Source organism: Telopea speciosissima, chromosome 6, assembly GCF_018873765.1.
Source record: "Telopea speciosissima isolate NSW1024214 ecotype Mountain lineage chromosome 6, Tspe_v1, whole genome shotgun sequence".
In the NCBI taxonomy this organism is placed as follows: domain Eukaryota; kingdom Viridiplantae; phylum Streptophyta; class Magnoliopsida; order Proteales; family Proteaceae; genus Telopea; species Telopea speciosissima.
Window position 1 is genome coordinate 3,599,205 of NC_057921.1, and position 16,174 is coordinate 3,615,378.

The 16,174-nt window shown below is 38.6% G+C and overlaps 1 protein-coding gene across 1 annotated transcript in view; it reads left to right on the forward strand.

Moving 5' to 3' along the window:
• The window catches only part of LOC122665093 (uncharacterized protein At1g51745), a 48,984-nt gene that overhangs the window by 11,350 nt on the left and 21,460 nt on the right, over positions 1-16,174 (forward strand). The gene's annotated exons all lie outside the window — the stretch shown is intronic.

Consider the following 16,174-nt stretch of genomic DNA (forward strand, 5'->3'; position numbering starts at 1 on the left):
AATCACTTCCAAACAATCACTATTGATCCTATTTTTCTCAATTTTTTTTTTCAAAAGTTACTTCTTTTTTTTCTGATTTAAAAAAAAAATAATAATAATAGAAAAAAAATTTGGACTCCATCAATTCATAGATCGGCCAAAGTTATGTAACATATGTTGAATTGAAAGCATTTCACCAAGATTTGAGCAATTTTTTTTGAAAAAAAATGGTTTATCTTTTAAAAGTTCTTCAAAAATTATGATGAAGAATCACAAATCTTGCACTTTTGTAGCTGAATGTGTCTTCGGCAGGTTCTACGTTAAAATCCAGGTGAAAAATGAAGAAGCAGCAACTCACAAGTAAGGTTCCGCAGCTCTCGGTCGAGTTAGAGGTGAGATCTTGCCTCTCGGTCGAGATATGACCGTTTTATAAAGTGGTTTGGTTCGAAATCTCGGTCGAACCGAAATCTTGACCCGAGATCTTGACTCGATCGAGATTTTGATTGAGTTGGGGTAATTGTGGGTTTCGACCTTCATTTCGTCTCTCACCAAATCAAAATAGCGAGTTTTTACCGAGATCTTGACGAGTTTTTGTATTATGGATCTAATGTATAAATCTTCAGATATGGGCACGCCACCATAGTTATCAAGGCGGCAAGGCGACCACGGCGTTTGAGGGCCTTCCTAAGCACCTTGGCGATAGGGCGACCACAAGAGGGCGCCTTGGCGAACAAAGCGTTCTAGTGTTCTGTTTTATTATATAACCATTTTATTTGGCACAAATAGCATATTAAAAATTATATAATTCTACTTCTTTGCCAAATAAATACTAAAGAGTCAAACCAATGCAAGATATTCATCAAAAAATAAATTAACAAACTAAGTTCATCATATTATCATAGCAATAATGCAATATAGCATATGAATATAATGAAATATAAATATCAAAGAATCAAACGACATTATAAATTATTAAATGTAAAGTATAAAGGGTTGATAAATTAGTACACTTACCTCTGTGATGCCAAATTGAGTGCCTAGGCAGCAGGCCCTAAGGTCATCCACTATATTTCTACTTATGTGACCCTGTCAATCAATACTCAATAAAAGAAAACATAACATAACCTAAAATAGTAAAATGCCAAAATTAAGTAATCATTAAAGCTTAAACATTCAAATACTTAGAGTGAAGAAAAGTCTAAAAAACAAAACCATCCAAAATCTAAAACAAATTGTTTAGTAAGTACTTCACAACTTCAAATTTCAATCCCAATTAAGCATATTTAAATCTTCTTGCTCCTGTTGTTTGCCCGCATCATTACTTTCTATACCAAAATCATCCTCAACATCTTCATCATCACGCATATTTTGTTCATCCAACTCCAACCCGAGCTCCAGTTCTTCATCTGAAGACTCCTCAACCCTCCCCCTAGCACGCCGTGAATAAGAAGAGGGAAGGGGTGGAATTGGAGCGGTTGATGGTCCAGACCTATTCGCTCTATTGGCGCCATAAAACGATGAAGATGCCCAGTTACTGCTGATACAGTTCTCCAAGTGAGATCATCCCCAGGATGAACTAATTCATCATCTGATGCCCCAGTCATCTACTCACTACTCCAATCTAGCTCATCAAGCTCCAGTGGATCATAATTTCTGCTTTGTTCCTTTCTTTCTTGGAACCTTACTTGAAGACGACGATTATACTGGATGTAGACAAGATCATTTAAACGTTGATGCTCTAACCTATTCCTCTTCTTGGTGTGAATCTGAAGAACAAATAAACAATATGAAAATATTACTTTTTATTCTTTAAGGGTCGTAGATCAGCTAGCCGTTGCTTCTTTGGTCGTAGATCAGCTAGGGCGGAGTAAAGCAGATCTACGAGCACCGTTGCGCTAACACGCGCGCTGTAGTTTTTCAGCTTGGTTCTGGCGCGCGCCTGACTCTCTGCGGGGCGAAAGCGAGCCTTTGGCTCGCCTTGTTCTGGCGCGCTAGCCGTTGTATATAGTCGGGGATGGACACACGCTTACAGCGCCTTCGTGGTTACTTTGAAAAGCTAAGCCTCTATATGCTGAAAGCGTATAGACGCGCTACCTTTATATGCTTTTTCTAAGGTTTAGCTCCATCTATCGCTTAACAGCGCCTTGCTCCACCCTCCTTGCCCCGTTCTTTGCTATAAGGAATTTGTTTGTCCACGATTATTCGCATGCTTACCTAAAAGCAAAAGGCTGGCCAAAGCGCAATGTCTATAAAAAAAAAGTTTTCTTTCATAAAACATTAAAACCACACAAAAAACAAAAAATAAAAATAATATTAACTTAGTACTGAAATACTCAAGTACTTACAAACTCAAATATGCTCCAATTGCGCTCACAACCAGAAGATGAACAACAAAGACCAATTAAGCGCCTTGCAAGCTTTGTAAGCTCAGGTGTAGAGCTTCCATGTTTTTCCCACCAAACGACTATAAATATATATAAGAAAAAATATAGCTTAAATTAAAATCAGCATACAATACAAAATACAAACAAGTAAAACAACTAAACAATATAAATTAAAAGAAAAAATACTTACGAGGACTCAACTTGTCCCTTTGTCTAATCGCCATATCCTTTGCAAAAGATCCTATAGTTCCAGTACAAGCAGTAGATTGTTCACTGATCTTGTCTTGCAAGGTTGTATCAAGCACCATCCTTACAAGAACATCATTAAAGGCATCATTTGCTTTATGCATCAAGGAGTTGGCTAAAGATTCATCTGATTCCATCTCAATTGCTTTAAAGTACTTGCTTGGATTAAGGAGAAATGCAGCCAAATATATTGGTCGCTCCATCTGACTTTTCCAACGCCTATCAATAATCTTTACAATTTTCTTCCATTTCCTTTCTATGCCCTTAAAATTTGATATTATGTGCTTCTTTGCCTCTTCCATTGCAACATATACTTCAGGCAATGCAGACCTCTCATCTCCATCTACTATCCTCAATACTTGAAGAAGAGGCAATGATGCTCTTAAGCAATCTTGCACACCATTCCAGAAAGGTGTGGAAATAACTATTTCAACAATTTGTTTTCCTACCTCTGTATGTGACAACTTAGATTGCTCCCAATGGTCAGAAAGAAATAATCTCCTCAAAGCATCCTTATGCTTCAATAAGCTCTGAAGTGTTAAAAATGAAGATGCAAATCTGGTTACTCCAGCCCTTACCAAGTCTGCTCCTTTTGTTTGTACTTTCATAGCTTCAAGAAGGCGAGCATGCCTATAGATGAAGGTAGTAATTTTTCTTTCCTTCAGTATCACAGACTTGTATATTTTTATATTGCCTATCTCCTCCATCATAAGATCTAGGCAATGAGCTGCACATGGAGTCCAATACAACTGCTTTCTTTTCTCCATTAATAATCTTTCAGCAGCAACATAATTTGAAGCATTATCAGTGACCACTTGAACCACATTCTCCTCTCCAATCTCCTCAATCCTACTATCAAGGAGCTCAAATAATATTTTTGCATCTTGTATTTGACTTGATGCATCCACAGACCCAAAAAAAAAAAGTCCCTTCCGTACAATTGACAAGAAAATTAATTAAGTGCCTTCCTTTCCTGTCGGTCGACCCATCAGACATGAGAGTACACCCTTTCCTCCAAGAGATTTTATGTTTCTTTTTTTTTCACCAACTTTCTACTTCTCAGACTTCAATAGAGGAACCCTATAATCATGAAATGAAGGGGCTTGAAACCTGACCCATATTGTCCAATTGCCTCAACCAACTCCTCGAAGCTCCTTAGCTTCAATGCATTGAATGGAATGCCACTTTCAAAAGCCCACCTTGCAAAGTAAGAACAGAGTTTATCTCTTTCCTCCTTTGATCTCATACGGTTCTCCATTGTAGTCTGTTGGGGACCTTTACCGTGCCTCTCTGCAACAACCTCTTCAGGAGTCCGCCTCTTTAAATGAGCATCCATGGGACCCCTTACTTGTTGTTTGACTATCGTTTGAATGACAACTTTTTTTTTTTTTTTGAAGCTGTTCCAGAGCTTGGAATAAGGCTCGAGTCCCCACCCCCCAAATCGGACTCTATATGCCTTTCTTTGGATCCTTCAACATGAAAATCTCCACCGCCAACATCCAAATCATCCAAATTTTACATCCTCCTCTTCTTGTTTTTCAAGATCGCTTCTCTCATCTCTTTAGCAATTTCGGCAGTTGTCTTTGAGCACTTGGCTACATCTCCATAGCCACCAATCAAGTGTTGCTTCAATCTTTTTATTCCTCCCTTGGTATCCACCCCACAGAGGATACACTTCACACAATTTTTGTCTTCTAAAGTAGACCAGTATCCATACTTCCACCCCGGATCATTAGACTTGGCCTTTCTTTTCAGATCCTTTCTTGGATCAATCCCTGACCCCGCTGTACTTATATTTTCAGCCCCACTACTACCATCAACATTGGCCATTGTACTCCCTTTGTCTGATGTCTAGTTGTCTACAATGACAAAAAATAGAAAAAAATAAAAAATATAGAGAATTGAAGTGTATACAAACTTAAAAAGTAAAGAAAAAAACAACTATGTTATAGAAAGTGTAATCACTAATCAAACCATCACAGACTCACAATAGAATAAAATATTGAAGTGTTTGCTAGTCCAACCGAAGGCATATAAGAAGCAGAAAATTAGTAACACAGTAATACATTGCTGAAATTTGAAACTCTAAGCAGTGAAGCATAAAAAATGAAAAGAAAATCAGGAAAAAATGAAATTTGGAACTTGGAAGGAAAAATACTGATTACAGATTTATAATTAGACTAATGAGGAAGAGAATAAGTGCACTGAGACTGGGAAAAAAAAAAAAAAAAAGACATTTACTGGCTGGAAAATGCTGCTGGAATGGAAGACAATAGTGCCGGATGATGTACGAGGCTGCTGCTGCCAAAAGGAAGAAACACAGTCACAGAGAAGGTTAGAACTTAGAAGAACAGGGTTTAGAGTCTTTAGACTTTAGATTTTAGAAGAAAAGAAAAAAAAAAATGGCACCTCTTATCGTGGAATTGGAGATGTCGACTCGCCGGTGGGGTTGGAGATTGAAGATGTCGCCGTTGGGGACTGCCGGACTGGGGATGGAAGCTGGAGAAGAGGGACATGGAAGTGAATCAAGTGATGGAACAGCAGCAGCAATGCAGCATAAGAAAAAAAAAAGAACAAAAAATAGAAGAGAAGAAGAAGAAAAGCTGAATGACTCACGGACTTACCTTTAATGGAGTTGTTGCCGGACGCTGGTGGAAGATGGATATGTCACCGGTGGAGGTTGAGGCTGGAGAAGAGAAGAAGAAGAAGAACAGTAGGGCCGCCGGGGTTAGAACTTAGAAAGGGTTTAGGTTTTAGAAGGAAAAAAGAAAAAAGAAAAAAAGAACAATACTTACCACTGGAGATCCTCGCCGAGTCGCTGGTGGACGATGGGCAGTTGGGCACTGAGGAGTGAGGTTTGAGTGTTCGACGGAGTCGAAGTCAATGAGACAAAGACTCGAAGTCGCCGCTGCTTCTCTATTTTTCTTTCGCAGTCCTCGACTCTTCTTCTTTTTCGTGTTTTTCAAATTTTGGGGTCAATTGGTCAAATGGGTTTGGGGTTAAGTTGATTAGTTGAAATGTTGAATCGATTTAGGTGTTTTTGTTTTTTTTCTTTCTTTTTGTAACATATGATTCCATGCTTCTCAGAGCAAGGAACCAAAAGCATCACACCAATCAGATTATATCAATTAGAATATCTTAAATTACATTAAAAATTTAAAAAACAAAAATCTTTTTAAAAAAAAATACATATGGCGACCGCCCAGAAGCATAGGCGTCCTAAAGCAACCAAGGTGACGCCTTGGAGACCATGGCACTCCATTTTGCGACATACGAAATGGCGTCCTATCGCCATGGGCTTGAAAAACCGCCTGCACGCCGATGCCTTGATAACTATGCAAGTCACAGAAATAGCATTTTAAGGACACTTGCATGAAACGAGATTTGATGATCCCAGGAAGGATTAATATTCAACCTACAATCACATAGGAGTTAGATCTCATAAACTCCATTGTAGTACCACAAGCAACAAGTTTATGCACATACAACTAATCCTTTGATGTCACAAAGGTAGGAAACCATAATCAGAATAGGCAAGAAAGGAATTGAAACAGGGCAGAATGAGACACTGCATAACTCATGATTAACATGTCTAATCTGAGTAAAAAAAAAAGAAGAGAGAGAGAGAATCAAATCCTTTTAATCAGCTGAATATGTGCCAAAAATGTCGGTGAAATCCATGGGTCCTGGATCTGTTGGCACAGTCTAGATTTGGGAACCTAAAGCCCTAAAAAAAAAAAAGGAATCAACAGATCCCTTGATCTATAAGGCAGATCAGGATAAAACCCCAGTAGGGTATCCTTCCAGGCAAGTATCAATCTCCCAAAGTATGATCTAAATCTGCTGGTTAGATGTTGCTAATCAGATAAACCTCATCAAGAATAAGAATGATAAAATAGAGCATAAGCAGGGTTCAAAACAACCACAGGTCATGTATCAGCCACAACTCTTCACGTAGGCAAGGCCATAGATTATCAACACGTCAATAAATCTCCACGATTCCAGTAGATCATTACCATATCTTCAGAAGCATGAGAAAACCCTTGTCTTTCATATTTCGTTTTCGACATGATGTTCCATCATAAGAAAGTACAACATTGACTTCTATACACCACAATAAGAAAATCCCAAAAGACCTCAAAACAAGAAGAAGGGCAAAGTGAGCCCTAGATACATTGGTGATTGGACCATTTGAAATCCTCAAGGGATTGGACCGGTGGCATACCAGCTTGCCCCACCACCTGCCTTATCTGGTATGCATGGACGTATTTCATGTACCAATGTTGAAGAGTTATATGCCGGATCTTTTGCATGTTTTGAATTACGAATCACTTCGGTTGAAGAAGGATTTGACCTATGAGGAGGCACCGGTTTGAATAGTAGAAATCATCTATATAAATAACCAACTCGAATTAGAATCTACGACAAACACGTATGACTAAGTTGGCTAAAATGAATAAAAGGTTTGTTAAAGGTAAGAAATCCAAGTATCTTGGCCTTCTCTCATCAACAGATCCCGAAGTAAAGTAAATTAATTAAAAAAAATTCTGACACAAGGAACAAGTGTTGTGGAAAAGGATAATATCATTGGTAAATGAACTATGATAATTCATTTGATGTAGGAAGTAACTTGAATAGTTATCAAGGCGGCAAGGCGATCCAAGGCGGTGGAGGGGTGTCTAAGCGCTTAGGCGACAAGGCGCCCACCTAGGCGGCGACTTGGCGACCAAGGCGCCCTCAAGTGCTATTTTTATTTCCCCTTTTCTAACATTATTTAGTGTGCTACAATATTTTAGTATGCTACAATATATACCTTATATCATCAAAAATCAACATTAAGCCTCCTCAAGTCATCAAAAATCAACATTAAATCTCATCAAGTCATTAAAAATAAACTTTATGCCACATCAAGTCATCAAAAATCAATATTAAGCTACATCAAGTCATCAAAAATCAGCATAGAACTAGAAGACAGCAGAGCTGAAGAAGCGAGCTATGGGAAGTTTGAAACAATCAAAACATACATTTGGTTTATACTAGTCTCACATTGGTTTATACTATTCTTAGAAAATATAATCTTATCTATAAGTAATTAAATTGCTCTTGATTTAGAGAGATGTTCTTGTTCTCTAAAAAGTTAGACTAGTCAAATGATTTTATTATTACATGAGACTTTTTGTATTAGTTAGAGCACAAAACCAGCTTTTCAACAAATCCAAAATTGCTTAAATCTGATTTATATGGAAAAAGTTGTGTTTCGGTCAAACCTTATTTGGTATGCGCGAATGCTGTCAAAATCGCTCTGAATGAGAATATTTTTGTAGATATAAAAAACAAATGAATATTTTACCGCAGTTTTGGTTTTTAGCAATGTTTTACTATATTAAGATTTATAGTATATGGAGCAACCTCTTGGGTTTGTTGCTCAGGGGGAGTCTGGTAAGGTGTGTAGGCTGAAGAAATCGTTGTATGGGTTGAAACAGTCGCCATAGGCATAGTTTGGCCGGTTTACAGATGCTGTGTTGGATTTTGGGCTGACTCGGTCTGAGAGTGATCATTTGGTGTTTTTCCAGCACTCTGATGTAGGGAGGATGTTTTTGGTAGTTTATGTTGATGACATAGTAATCACAGGAGATGATTCTTCAGGTATTGAGAGCTTGAAGACACATTTGGGACAGCAGTTTTAGACTAAGGACCTGGGAGAGGTAGCTCAATCACGGAAAGGGATTTCGCTATCACAGCGAAAGTATGTTCTTGACTTGCCTTCAGAGACAGGGTTACTGGGATCTAAACCTTTGGATACTCCTATGGATCCTAATTTGAAACTTATGGCAGATGATGGTGATGTCCTTGATGATCCAGAGAAGTATCGGAGACTTGTGGGGAAACTCAACTATTTGACAGTGAGAAGACTTGACGTCTCCTTTCCAGTTAGTGTACTGAGTCAGTTTATGTCTGTTCTTAGGACGTCTCATTGGGATGCAGTTATAAGGGTTTTACGCTATATCAAGAAAGCTCCAGGACGTGGTCTTCTATATTCTGATCACGGTCATGGGAGGATTGATGGTTTCACTAATGTTGACTGAGCAGGATCTGCAGTTGATCGAAGATCTACTTCAGGTTATTGTGTGTTTGTTGGAGGGAATCTTGTTTTATGGAAGAGCAAGAAACAGATTGTGGTAGGTCGTTCCAGTGCTGAGTCGGAGTATTGTGCTATGGCGCATGGTACTTGTGAGCTGATGTGGGTTAAACAATTGATGATAGAGCTTGGGTTTGGTGATGATTCTCCTATGTTATTATGGTGTGATAGTCAGGCTGCCATTCATATTTCTACTAATCCTGTGTTTCATGAGATAACGAAACACATTGAAATTGACTATCATTTTGTTCGTGAGAAGCTGCAACAAGGAACTATTTCTCCTCATCATGTTCGAACAGGAGAGCAACTTGCTGATTTGTTTACAAAGTCTTTGGGAAGTACGAGAGTAGATTATATTTGTAACAAGCTGGGCATGATTAACATATATGCTTCAGCTTGAGGGGGAGTGTTAGATGTTATTGTTGTAAGGGGGAGGGAAATCGTGAATTAGCGCTATTACTAATTCACGATTTCCCTCTTGGGGGTGTTTTGGTCTTTTGGTCTTTACCCTATTGTTTTAATTATTAATAGTGAATTTTTGGGGGCAGTCACTCTTACGGCTGTGACTCCCAACCTGTTGCAGCAATTCTCTTCTCTTCCTCCCCTCTTCTCCTTCCTCTCTTCTTCTTTCTCCTTATTTTATTACAATTATAATTATAACCTAGTGCTGAATGGCATAGTGATATTTAAGAGTTAAAGAGTGCCTTATTTCTTTATTTAAATTTGTTTGGGGATTTAATAAACAAGTGAGTGTCTAGCTTAGTGGTTGAAACTTTAATTAATTAAGAGGTCTTGGGATCAAGTCTTAAGAGGGGGGGGGTGGACATTTTAGTTAAATTTCTTTTTATTTATTTCAGCCTAACTCAATGGTGGGCACTACCCTATCAAATAATAGTGGATAAAGGGGAGAAGTCAGAATCGTGGAAAGTTAGAAGGTAGAGAAAAATAAAAAAATAATAAAAAGGGATCTACAATAAAAAAAAAAGAAAAGAAAAGAGAGACCGAGAGAGATAGGGAGAGACAGATATAGTGAGAGAGAGGGAGGAGTCACCAAGAGAGAGAGAGAGAGAGAGAGAAAACAAAAGAGAAAAGAAAAGAAAACAGAAACATGAGAGAAAGTGAAACTGAGAGAGATTGGAAGTGAAAGATATCGCAAAAGCGAGAGAAAGAGAGAGAGAGAGAGAGAGATTGTAGGAGAGGAGAATAGTAAACAGAAAAAAAATAAAAGAAAGAAAGGGGGGGGGGCAGCAAACCGAGAAGAAGAAGGTGATGAAGCAAGAGAAGGGGTCCTTGCGAGTTGCTGCAACCGCTGAAGTTTAAACTCAGTGCTGCTTAGTATTTTTGTTCTTTTCTCTGCTGTAATTCCAGCCAACTATTCTGGGCGTATCCTGGTAATTTTCTTCAACCTTGATTTGATTAATCACTAGTGTTTTATATAAGCAAGCATCCAACCTATTACCCATTGTTCCCTTGATTTTCTACCCATTTTTCTCTTGATTCTCTCATATTATTTATTGTCCATTGTTCTCTTGATTCTCCTATAAGATTTATTGTCCATTGTTCCCTTGATTCTCCCATGAGAAAGAGATGTTTCTCTTTTTCTATGGGATGGTAAAAAGAGATTGGTTATCCATATTTTATTACACTCAAGCATATCCACATGTAAACCAATTCCCTGTGACCATGAGAAAAGATGGTATGATTAATCTTAAGCAGGCCACAAATTTTATGTGATTCCCATTGTTCTCTTGGTTTACCCATATGATTCATTGCCTATCATTTCCATTGGATTACCGAGACAAATTCTATGATTTTTTGCCCATTGCTTCTCCTCGTTTAACCCTAAAATTGAGTTGTTTTCCCATCCAAATTAGGGTTTCCACTAGTAATATCAGATCGCTAAAAGAACTTTTGTGTAAAAGTAATAATTGTATTTGTGCAGATTGTGGTGCCTAATATCCAAATTTGGCATTGTGACTAATTCGAGTACTTGGAGTTGGAGGGTCGAATTAACACGTTCACAAATTGAGGTAGGTGGATTAGTGAGTGTACACCACAGGTGTGTGGTATGTTTGACTTGCGTTTATGGAGTGTTTGTCATTGGATGTCATATGCTTATAGTGATTTGCATTGTATTTATTGATGTATGATGATTTAATAGTGGTAAAGTGTGCAATGTGATTGTGTAAGTAAGTAATGATGAAATCTGTGTGGTGATTGAAATAGTGGTTTTGGATCTTACGTGTGGATTCTACCTGTGTTTTCACTTGGTGTGGTGTATTTTAAAAGTGAGTATTAAAGAGTGGTAAGTGATGTCATTTGGTGTATTTTAGAAGTGTAAGTGTTAAAGAGTGGTAAGTGATATCATTTGGTGTATTTTAAAAAGGTGGTTGTTAAAGAGTGGTAAGTGATGTAAGTGTTTGAGGTTAAATAGACTGCCCCGTGTCGGTGGATAGTCATAGCCACCAGAGAGGTATTCCGTGGAGCCGTGAAAATCATATCTATTGTGCACAGATGGGTTGTTAGTGGTGTATAATTAGTCACAGAGTGGATGACAACAATAAGTGATCGTAAGTGATTGTAAGTGATTGTAAGGGGGCCGTGTTCCACCTGCGTTATGGGCGGTGAAAGTCTGTTTCCCTTAGTTCCGGCTAAAGTGATAAAAAGGGTGGTTTCAAATGGTTTTTTATTTTTGGTAAAAGGTGGTTTCAAATGTTAGTGTTCTATTAAATGTGTTGGGTTATCAAGTAAGTGTCTATCAAGTAGTGTTGTTTTGAGAAAATTTTAAAAAAGGTGTTTAATTTAATTGTTGTAATTGTTTGGTTGTTATTAATGTGTTGTACTCTTGCTATTTTCTATCTTACTGGGCTGTTTAGCTCACCCTATTTTTACATTACAGAGAATTGAGATAAAAGTATGCTTTTGGTGGAGAGTTCGAGGGTGATCCGAAGATTTATTGTCATTATTCACTATTTTGTTTCATTAGATGGATGTAATATGAGCAGTTTGAGAGGTAAACTCTGATAGATTGTAATTTGAGATTTTAGTTTGGACAAACATCAGACTGCCACTAGTAGGAGCTTTTATGGGATTTAAGATTTATGATTTTATTATTTTATGTTTGAGACTTTAATATTATGATTTGTTTTGAATGTTTCCGCTTGATTTTAGCGATCGTTTGATCAACACCCATGAGGGATGTACCTTTACCTGTATCTGGGTTTGGGTCTTGATACCCCACCTCATTCGCGACATCCCTTAACTCTCTTTTCCTCTTTTCTCTTGAACATCCCATCCCTTCCCCAACCTTGGCCCATCCCTCCCCCAACCCAAACCTAACCCACCCTAACTTTAACCCAACCCTGGCCCACCCTTATCCAAGCCCAAGTCTGACCCATTCCTCTTTCCGGTTTTCCCTTAACCCCTCTTGAACCAACCACCCTTTAACCCTCCCTTGAACCGGTTACCCTCCAACTCTTCTTCTCTAACCCAGCCCTCCCTTCCCATGGTCCAATGCATAGTTGTCAAGGCGCTAGGCGATCTAAGGCGTTTGAAGTCCTCCCTAAGCGCTTTGGCGCTTAGGTGCAGTGGTGCCTAGGCGGCCTAAATCGCATTCAAATATTATTTTTTTAATATATCAGTTTTATGTGTGAAAAAATCAAAACACACATTTGGTTTATATGTTCTTGAAATTGGTCATTTTCATGTATACCTAGTCTCACATTTGGTTTATATGTTCTTGAAATTGGTCATTTTCAAGTATACCTAGTCTCACATTTGGTTTATATTATTCTTAGAAATATGATGTTATCAATATGTAATTAACTTGCTCTCGATTTAGAGAAATGTTCTTGTTCTCTAAGAAATTTTATTGATCAAATGATTTTATTTTTACACGAGACTTTTTGTATTAGGTAGAGCACAAAACCAGATTTCCAACAAATCCAAGGTTGCTTAAATCTGATTTGTATTGAAGGAGTTATGTTCTGGTCAAACTTTATTTGGTGTGCACGAATGCTGTCAAAATCCCTCTAAATGAAAATACTTTTTAGATATTAAAACAAATGAATATTTTACCGCACTTTTGGTTTTTAACAATGTTTTACCATATTAAGATTTGTGGAATTTTTAGATTTGAGAAAAACCCTAGCATTAGAAAGTTGAAAATTTCACCTACCGCAAAAAATCTAGTTTTTGTTCTTGAGTTGGGGGGTTGACTTTTTATCATTTTGGAATTTGATTTATTAACTATTTTTATTGGATTTAAATAGGGAATATTTTCTTATTTATGAATAATATCTTAAGTAAATGAAATTTGGCATAAAAAAGTGCCAGAACCTGGTTCGATACCAATTAAACCAATGCAAGGCACCCTACAATAAGGCGGCAGCTGTCTAGGCACCTACAAATTAGCCTGAACGCCTAAGCGGCGCCTTGGTGACGCCTTGACAACTATGGTCCAATGTCCCCTTGTCCGATGGAATTTCCCCCTCCCTTTCCCCTTGACTAGTGAGACCCACCTCTCCTCCCCCCTCCTTTGGTTCCCCCTCCACCTGGAGCCTCTCCCGAGCCCCCAATGACCTGGCTCCTAAGCCATTATGATGTAGTTAAGATTGTCCAACTAGGTCAATTGTGCCTCAGAAGACTTTATTTTGGCCCATGGTTGGGTTCTATAGGCCTTATGCTTCTTATTTTTGGGTTTATTAATGTAATGGACCTAATATATAAGCCCATAAAGTATGGGGGGGGGTTAATGTTAGTACACATGATTAGTAGTTAAATTGAGTGTTTGAGTTAGATTAGGATACTTAATAGCTAGTTAGAATTCTGTTTGAGTTTATTTACTTTATTGAGTGTATTAGAGTGATTAGGGGCCCTTTTATGAGTCGAATTAGGAATTTTAGAAGGTCTATATATATGTGATACATCCCCCCTCAATTAGAGATGATTTGAGTAAAGAATATAAGTTTTTTCTAGGAGTTTTGTTGCTGTTGAGCACTGCATACGGGATTGACATCCCAAACCTGATTTCTTCTCTTCTTCTCTCTTCGTCCTCCCAAGAAGATTGATCTCATCTTTCTTCCGTCCCCTTCCATCAATCTGATTTCTTCCCTTAACAACGTAGTAGCAACCCTTTTTGAACCCTAGGTTCCTTCATCTTCTTCTTTTCAAAAACCCAGAAACCTAACCCAGCTTGCTGCCAATTCAATTCCAGCACACTTTCCACCATTAAAACTTAACGTAACCTTAACTGATAGACTCGCCTACATCAACATAACCTAACCCTACCATCAAACCCTAGGTCCTACCAAACCCTAACCCTAATTTGACCTAAAAACCCTATTTTGACCAAGCTGATTTGCTAGTTCATAGCAGATCCTGGTTATTGGCTTCTAGTTGGATCCCGTCCAATCTAGAACTACATTACACTATTGCCCCTTACTGCGGCTCCCCTCTGAGCCCATCGCCTGTTGATCGCCTACTTCTGTAGGCGGTACAAAAGTCTCCCCACTCGGGGATTGAAGCACTCCTTTTACTTCATCATGACTTCTGGCCTTATCTGGAATGTTAGGGGTCTTAATGTTTTGGCTAAACAAGTAAACATTAGGGCTCTTATCAAGTTCTCCCATTCTTCTTTTTGTGTTCTTCTTGAAACCCGCGTCCTCCAAAAGAATGCTTCCCGCATTGCCTCTTCAATTGCCCTCTCTTGGTCCTTCCTCTCCAATTATGACCATTCACCTAATGGCTGTATTTGGATCCTTTGGGACCCCTCTAAAATCCATATCTCTACCTCTTTCACCTCTGCCCAACTCCTCCACCTTCATCTATCTCTCCCCAAGTCGGCCTCTTTCTCTTTCTCGGTTGTATATGCTCTTAATTGACCAGTCGACCGCCTCCCTTTATGGGCTGATCTCATCCTTCTCAAATTCAGGATTCGCCCTCTTCCTTGGGGGTGTGGGAGGAGATTTTAACGTCGTTTAGATTTGGCCATGAAAAACGTGGAGGCCACTCCCTTGACCTCTCCTTAGTCAATGCTTTCAATGATTGCATTGATGATCTTGGTATAAATGACCTGAGATGGTTGGGTTCCCCCTGATGCAGATTCATCACCAAATAGGGCTTGTTTGCTTAGGAATAAGTCTAGGGTTGGGTTATATACATGTTAGGCTTTTGATCCCATGGATTTTCAATGTAATAGGCCACTTTTATGGGTCTAAACTTTGGGTAATATGGTTACAGACGGGATTAGTTAGTAGATTTCTTTTTATTTGGTTAGTGGTCATGTGATCACTTAAGTGATCATGTGACTTGGTTAAGTGGTCATGTGACTATTTAATTATCATTTAAGTTGGCCCGGATTAGGACTCTATAAGTCCAGCTTTGTTTTGAGTCTATTTCCTTTAGTATTTCACTTTCCTACTCAGTTTAGGTAACCTAATAGGTTAAGGATTAGGTTAGGTCTTTCCTTTTTAGGGTAGTAGTCTATTTTTGAGTCTTTTATATAAGATTGTAAGGGAGGGGGGGCAAGTATGGAACACGAATTTTGATATTAATGAAAAGTTTTTGCTGCTTTTCTTCTCCATTGAAGATTTTTGTCTTGTGTTTGATCAAGGCTGGTGGGATCGGTGTTTGATCTGATTAACATCTTGCAGTGGGAAGCCCGGGTGGTTTGTTGGTGGGGTTGGTGTTTGATCCAATCGACACCTTACTGCATGAAGCCCGGGTACTTCTTTTGAAGCTCTCCTTCAAGTTGAAGTTCAAGATCTGATTTTTATTCAAGTTCTACTTTTCAGTCAAGATTCAATTTTTACTCAAGTTCCTCCATCAACAAGCTGCTGCCAATAATTTTCTGCTATTACAAGTAAGTTGGAAGCATCCCCATCCCCATCCTCCTCCTACTCCTCTAATAAACCACCAGACCCTAACATCCCCTCCATCACTGAACAATATTCCCATAACCTAAACTCTGCCCAGACCAAACTAGCCAGCAAAATCCCTCCTTTTTTAGATCAAACTCTCCACCCCTGCCCCTATAGTACTCGATCCAAACCCTAGCCCCATCCTCCCACTCTAAACCCTAGATTCCCCTATTTTACACTTTTCAAAAACCCGAAACCCTAACCCTAAATTGCTGTTAATTCAAATCAGCATACTTCTCTCCATCAAAATATCTCAGGACCTTCACTGTTAGACTCCCCTACCTTGACATAACCATAACACCAAACCCTAACCCAAATTTCACCATATCTATTTTTGACTTAGCCGATTCACATGTTCATAACAGATCTTGGTTGACCGGCTCCTAGTTGGTCTCCTACCAATCTAGGACTACATTACCCCCTTACCTGGCATAATAGGAGAGTTGGTACCGATTGGATTGCTTGCAAAATTGATCATCTCATCAGTGAGGCATGGCTCTCTCTCT